Source organism: Abramis brama, assembly GCF_963993115.1.
Source record: "Abramis brama genome assembly, chromosome: 20".
In the NCBI taxonomy this organism is placed as follows: domain Eukaryota; kingdom Metazoa; phylum Chordata; class Actinopteri; order Cypriniformes; family Leuciscidae; genus Abramis; species Abramis brama.
This window is the reverse complement of record NC_139982.1, coordinates 26,068,933-26,077,253: the sequence shown is the minus strand read 5'-3', so window position 1 is coordinate 26,077,253 and position 8,321 is coordinate 26,068,933.

Genomic DNA, 8,321 nt, shown 5'->3' with positions numbered 1-8,321 from the left:
TATTCCCTATTAATATTTTGTAAACACAATCATGGTATACAAGGACACATGGTTTAGCAGGACTTGTGTATGTAGTTCTATAATCAACAGTTCATCTCTATCAAATGTGTTTGTGTAAACACAATCATGGTTTACAAGGACACATGGTTTAGCAGGACTTGTGTATGTAGTTCTATAGCCGACAGTTCATCTCTATCAAATGTGTTTGTGTAAACACAATCATGGTATATAAGGACACATGGTTTAGCAGGACTTGTGTATGTAGTTCTATAGCCGACAGTTCCTCTCTATCAAATGTGTTTGTGTAAACACAATCATGGTATATAAGGACACATGGTTTAGCAGGACTTGTGTATGTAGTTCTATAGCCGACAGTTCCTCTCTATCAAATGTGTTTGTGTAAACACAATCATGGTTTATAAGGACACATGGTTTAGCAGGACTTGTGTATGTAGTTCTATAGCCGACAGTTCATCTCTATCAAATGTGTTTGTGTAAACACAATCATGGTATATAAGGACACATGGTTTAGCAGGACTTGTGTATGTAGTTCTATAGCCGACAGTTCCTCTCTATCAAATGTGTTTGTGTAAACACAATCATGGTATATAAGGACACATGGTTTAGCAGGACTTGTGTATGTAGTTCTATAGCCGACAGTTCCTCTCTATCAAATGTGTTTGTGTAAACACAATCATGGTTTACAAGGACACATGGTTTAGCAGGACTTGTGTATGTAGTTCTATAGCCGACAGTTCCTCTCTATCAAATGTGTTTGTGTAAACACAATCATGGTATATAAGGACACATGGTTTAGCAGGACTTGTGTATGTAGTTCTATAGCCGACAGTTCCTCTCTATCAAATGTGTTTGTGTAAACACAATCATGGTATATAAGGACACATGGTTTAGCAGGACTTGTGTATGTAGTTCTATAGCCGACAGTTCCTCTCTATCAAATGTGTTTGTGTAAACACAATCATGGTATATAAGGACACATGGTTTAGCAGGACTTGTGTATGTAGTTCTATAGCCGACAGTTCCTCTCTATCAAATGTGTTTGTGTAAACACAATCATGGTTTACAAGGACACATGGTTTAGCAGGACTTGTGTATGTAGTTCTATAATCGACAGTTCATCTCTATCAAATGTTTTTGTGTAAACACAATCATGGTTTACAAGGACACATGGTTTACCTCTCTATCAAATGTGTTTGTGTAAACACAATCATGGTTGACAAGGACACATGGTTTAGCAGGACTTGTGTATGTAGTTCTATAATCGACAGTTCATCTCTATCAAATGTTTTTGTGTAAACACAATCATGGTATATAAGGACACATGGTTTAGCAGGACTTGTGTATGTAGTTCTATAGCCGACAGTTCCTCTCTATCAAATGTGTTTGTGTAAACACAATCATGGTATATAAGGACACATGGTTTAGCAGGACTTGTGTATGTAGTTCTATAGCCGACAGTTCCTCTCTATCAAATGTGTTTGTGTAAACACAATCATGGTTTACAAGGACACATGGTTTAGCAGGACTTGTGTATGTAGTTCTATAATCGACAGTTCATCTCTATCAAATGTGTTTGTGTAAACACAATCATGGTATACAAGGACACATGGTTTAGCAGGACTTGTGTATGTAGTTCTACAGCTGACAGTTCCTCTCTATCAAATGTGTTTGTGTAAACACAATCATGGTATACAAGGACACGTGGTTTAGCAGGACTTGTGTATGTAGTTCTATAACCAACAGTTCCTCTCTATCAAATGTGTTTGTGTAAACACAATCATGGTATACAAGGACACGTGGTTTAGCAGGACTTGTGTATGTAGTTCTATAACCAACAGTTCCTCTCTATCAAATGTGTTTGTGTAAACACAATCATGGTATACAAGGACACATGGTTTAGCAGGACTTGTGTATGTAGTTCTACAGCTGACAGTTCCTCTCTATCAAATGTGTTTGTGTAAACACAATCATGGTTTACAAGGACACATGGTTTAGCAGGACTTGTGTATGTAGTTCTACAGCTGACAGTTCCTCTCTATCAAATGTGTTTGTGTAAACACAATCATGGTATACATGGAGAAGAACACCAGGTGATGAAGAGGTTCCACTTCAGAGCATAGGCGTGTCTTGTGGAGGCCCAAGCAGAAGTGATGGTGGCCACCACCTGAGGTGGTAGGGTACTCAAACCTGCCGCGTCCTGTCCAGAACACACACATGCAGCCGTCAGTTGTGTTCTAGTGCATCCAAGCCGAGGGTCCCCTCGGTCAGGGAATAAAGTGGGAAGTGTCTGGGGAGGCAAACAGATCTACCTGTGCTTCGCCGAACTGTTCCCAAATCAGCTGAACCGTCTGGGAATGAAGTCTCCATTCCCCGGGAAGTGGACGAAATCGTGAGAGCCTGCGGTTGCACAATTCAGCTCTCCCGGACTGTAAATGGCTCAAAGCGACCTGACTCCATAAGAGTGAAGGGTGAGTTGCGATATACAGCGGGAGTGCAACCTTGTTGGTTGATATACACTACTGTCGCCATGATGTCTGAACGGACTAGTATGTGTTGGTCCTTGAGCAAACGTAAACGGTGCAGAGTGGCGTGGCAGCCGCTGCGGATGCCATATGCCCCAGGAGCCTCTAAAATAACTTCAGTGGAACCGCAAACTTGCCCTTGAATTGACTCAAGAGTCAGTTCAGCAGTGACTACACGCGCTCGCTCGTAAGCTGTGCGTACATGGCTACCGAGTCAATTTCCATACCAAGAAAAGTGATCCTCTGCACGGGGGAAAGTTTGCTGTTTTCCCAGTTGACCCGAAGGCCCAGACGGGCAAGATAGTTCAGGTTGTGAACCCTGTGTTGCCGGAGTGGCACAAGGAGTGCCTCAACGACTTGAAGATGCAAGGAGACACTAGCCTGAATGGAAGTACCGTGTACTAGTATGCCTGCCCCTCGAAAGCAAACCGTAGAAACGGTCTGTGTCGAGGAAGAGTGGAGACTTGAAAGTATCCGTCCTACAGGTCGATCGCTGCAAACCAATCCAACGGACGAACGCATTCAAAAATGCGTATGGCTGTCAACATCTTGAATGGAAGCCTGTGAGCCTGTATATATATTCAAAATGTGCAGGTCCAGGATTGGCCGTAACCCACTGCTCTTCTTGGGTACAATGAAGTAGGGGCTATAGAAGCCGGACTACATTTCGGCCGGAGGGGCGGTCTCGATTCCACCCTTCGCCAGTAGGGTGGTGACCTCTGCACGCATGACAGGGGCATTGCCACCCACCATGGTATAGCAGACTCCCTGCTTTCAGGGAGGAGACTGCGAACTGAAATGCATAGCCGAGCCTGATGGTTCTCGCGAGCCAGCGGGACAGCTTAGGAAGCTCCAGCCAGGCTCCCAAAAACTGAACCAGCGGGGTCATGTGAACCACAGATGTACCCATGATGGGGCAGCAAGGCTGCGTCCTGACCATAGACTGTAAAAAAAGATGGACGACGCCCCTTCGCTCTCTTCCATTGATGAGAACTGAAGCCGCCAGTGTCCCGATATGGCGCTGACATATTGGAACTTGAGTCTGCGCAGTAGCGATCTCGGGACCAGACCTGCGCAGTAGTGAGCAGGAAGTAAAGCCGCAAAATCAACGCTCCGCCCTCACTCTCACAGTTCTGCACACTTTTTTTAAAAATTAAAAGAGGCTTGTTAAAATAAAGTAAATACAATCTCCTCAGTCCTCCGAAGATCCCGAAAAAAATGTCCGTTGGTGCTTCAGTGACTACTTCGCTCAGAGAACCTGTCAATCACAGCTGTCAATCATGACGTTACACCACCACATCACGTAACTAACTAAAAAACAACTTATTTTTGAAACAGACACTTGAACTTACATCAGCGTGATAAAAACGACAGCAAATGAAAGAAACCACCTTTGGAAAAAAGATATTTGAAGTGTAATTTAATTGTTTAGTTGGTCTCACGTCTCGTTGAATAACACGGGGAGGCGGGGCTTATGACCTATACTAGGACCAGTCACCGGGGGGCGATCGAGACGTTTTGGCTTCACTTTTCAGGGCTTGTGCGGCACGCTTGGTCCTGACAGAGAAGGCCAGGGAAGGACGAGTCTGGCGACAGAGGGGGATGAGAGTGGCGAGGTGGAGCTTTCACATTTCCATCTGCCCGTATCAGGAGTGCCGCTTTGCCTGCCGTTTGACAGCCTGCAGGGCTGGTGAATGCTGCTGCTGGGTCCGGGCGGGAGGAGCGGGAGCCACAGTAGGGCGTCCTCGGCGGTGAGCGGACTGAGGCGGCTGAGTCGGCGGCTGGGTGGAAGCAGCAGCTGGCCGCCGGGGCAGAATGTTTAATGGCCTCGGGCTGCTCCTGGGTGGGCGAAAACTGTTGGGCAAAGTCCTGGGATGCGCCGCAGAAGAGGCCAGCCTAGGATATGGGGGTGTTGAGGAACGTGTTTTGCTCAGCCTCCCGCATATCATGTGAACCACAGACATACCCTCAATGGGGCAGCAAGGCCGCGTCCAGACAGAGGAGGCTAGGGAAGGACGAGTGTTCCGCGGTGACAGGAGAAAACACACACTGTTGGCAGATCACTGCACAGACCAGCAGCAGGAAAGAGATCTCGCTGGAACACGCCATCAAACCAACACCGCTGAAGAGTCACTCGTCTCGTACAGTATCTAGAACTCGTAGACAGCTTGCAGTGGAGAGAAGTAAAGAAACACTCGGCTCCGATGGAAAAACATAATGCGAGATTGCCGCGCTGCTCCTTTTATACCCACGCGGTGGGGCGGAGTTGCGTTATGCAAATTCAAGTTTTGCCATTGGCTCGTTTTGTAAGATCTCGAAGGTGATAGGCTTCCAAGCGAAACCCCCATTCGTCAATCACTTACGTAACTCAGAGTGATTGAACGAAAGGGAACTGTCCCTTTAAACCTGGATGTCCTAGCAAACCATGATTCAGTTGACCATGGAAGCCTGTGTAAAATCAGGTGTGTTATTTTCCATGATTTTATGGTTAGAGCAACACTTTTAAGTGAGATGTATCTTAAAGAGACCATATAACATTGTTTAGCATGTCTGTTTAATTTGTAGAGTGTTAGGCACTGGGTGTCCCTCTAAACCACATTGGTTACATGCTGTCCTCGTAAACCATATAAAATCAGGTGTGTTATTTTCCATGATTTTATAGTTTGAACAACACTTTTAAGTGAGATGTATCTTAAAGAGACCATATAACATTGTTTAGCATGTCTGTTTAATTTGTAGAGTGTTAGGCAATGGGTGTCCCTCTAAACCATAGTGGTTACATGCTGTCCTCTTAAACCATATATACCAGTATGTGTGTGTGTGTGTGTGTGTGTGTGTGTGTGTGTGTGTGTGTGTGTGTGTGTGTGTGTGTGTGTGTGTGTGTGTGTGTGTGTGTGTGTGTGTGTTAGCAGCTCCGATAACCTCACACAGACATGCACTGAAAATTTCAAAAACTTTTAGCCTTTTATGTTCAAACCGGAGTCGGACAAAGATGGAGAGACAGGACATTTCTGAATGGTTAGTTGATGAATTTATGTAGCTGATGAGGAGTTAACTATCTTCTAGTCATTGATTAGCATATTCTGTCATGATAATCTATTAATTGCGTACCCGGGGGCGGGGTTTATGTAAATTTTAGGGTTAGTGATGTCACTAACCCATGAAGAAGCTCACTGTGTTGCTTAAAAAGGGATTTATGTGAAATAAAATATCTCCCTTTGCTTTAAACTTTGAGCATTGTAACTTTGTAGATGTTGTTTATGCTGAAACACCAACATTACACACTAACAAGTTAGAAAAGTGAAATCATAATCAACCACCCCTTTAACATTTCAGTTGCAACACTTCATGAGCTGACAACGAAAAGTCAGACATATTTCTGTATAATAAGTCTCTTTGATGAGAAAGCATCTGCTTAGAGCATAAATGCCAATATTTTGCCTGGCAAAATCTAATTTTTAGCAGTGTTTTGATAATGCGTGGAAAACAATGCAGTCCATTGATTTGAATTTCAGCATTTTTCCCTACTTTTTTTCAAAAACAACAGGAGGAAATATAATGTTCATCAGAAATTGATTGGATCATTGAATCCTTAGGTTTGAATGCAAACGGAATGCAAAGTAGGCTAATGTAGGCTAATTAATAAGCTATCGTTTGTTATCAAGTTATAATAATTATTTATAGAGCATTCAACGCTATCAATATAAACTGTCTTTATTCATTAGAACGTTGATCTCTTGGGATTTCATTTGCATAAAAAAAAATGTAATTGTTTTCATTGTATTAATATTATCACGTGACATTGTCCCCAACAGTTTGTGAATTTGTTGGACATTGGGATGTTTTAAAAGATCGGATACCAGACACAAGATCGTTTTTCTTCTTTTCATCTTCATTTATGAAATCTCTTATGGTATAAAAAAGATGTCCCACGTATTTTAGTAAAACTCTTAATCTGTAATGTTAGGTTATAGCACAGCGAGTGAGAGAGAAAAATAATATATTTGATTAATTCATATTCTGAATTAAATGCTACATTACATAAATATGAAACACATAACACAGAAGACTTTATAAGACAGACTATGAATGGAAAAAATAAAGACAATAGTTATAGATATTTTCAGTCTATTTGTATTCATAAATAACGTAATTAAACGAATTAAACAAATAATAGCCTAATAATAGGTTATAGGCTATTCAAAACACCCTCGTTGCTTAAATAAAATTTAAATACTCTATAGCTAGTAGTGTCTAATGAAACAACCATTTGTATCTATTTATTCTATCTTTAACTCGGCATTACAGTTTAAATTACATTAAATACGAGATAAATACATACGTTAAAAACCTCATTTTCGCGCATGCGCGTCGAACATCAACTCTACGTATTTTGATTAATCAAGTACGTCATCGCGCTACAGGTTGCAGCATTTTAGGTGTCTCGTTAATCAGAAAAACTCAGTTCAGGAGCTGCTAGTAATGATGAGACCAAGAACAAACCTGAACTAATGTCAAATTCGCAGCTTAACAAGCCAGGAAGAGCAGATAACAGCAGAAAACTGGATTTGACCGATTCAAGATGGAGATGTGGAACTAAATCGCTCCAATTATAATCAACACTACACACGATGGATTGTAATGATAGATTTAAATCATTATTATTCCGTATGCTGATTAATGATAATGATAATTCACAACCTAAAACCTTATTTAATGAGTAGCGGCAGCTACTGACAGTGTGTTACTCTTTTGTAGAGGATTCTTCAAGGGACAGTTCGTCCCAAATAATATGTACAAGTCTGGAACACGAGTTAAAAAAAGAAGAAATAAATTGCCTAGTGTTTACACAACCTATGCGTTACAACCATTTTTTACAGTCTATGGTTACAACATAAAGAGAAATACATTAAGTTATGAAACTTAAGAATTTAAAGCCTTTCAAGTGTGACCGTGCGTATTTCCATGCTATTTTGCAATATTTTACTGCCACCTATTGGACTCAAAGCAAAAATGCGCTGTGTACTGACCTGCAAACTGAAGCCATGCAATGTGTTCCCTTCACAAAGCAAACTATGTTACGGATTTTTATAACGACGTATCCTGAAGATTCCCAGATAAATCAGGCCTACATGTAAACAGTAGCCCAGTTGCCAGTGAAGAACAGCCAGTAGGAAATAATTCCACCATATTGATCAGGATGATGGCGGCACATACCAGACCTGGAGTGAAGTAGGACAGGCCTTGCCCAGATCACTGGCACAATCAACTCTCATTCACAAATATGTTTGATTCACAGACAGAACCTTTTCTTTCTTGCTGGCACAGATAGCGTTTTATTACAAAAAGAAAAAAAAAGTTGATGCATGATCATTGTAGCATTACCAGGAATATGTTGCATTCCCATCACTCTTCAGGTAGAAAGGTTGACTTGTTTGGGGAGGATAATGGTTATAAAAGTTGGGCTGTATTTAATGCAGGCCCGTAGGTAAGAATCAGTCTTACTAGCTACATGCAAATGGAGACCCATCTGTTCATTCACTCCAGATTCAAATTTCATCAAAGGGCGGGAGGGCATGTATGTAACATCATCTCTTTTAAGAATAAATTAAGTTAAAAACTATACCAAAATGTGTTTCTTTGTCCAAATCTTGCTCATATTGAAAGGATACAAGAAACATTTACAATTAACACCGGTGGCAAAATAAATCAATTTCAGAATATCTTAAATCAGTTTCCTCTAACAATAAGTTTAAGAATAAAACAGACCGACATAGG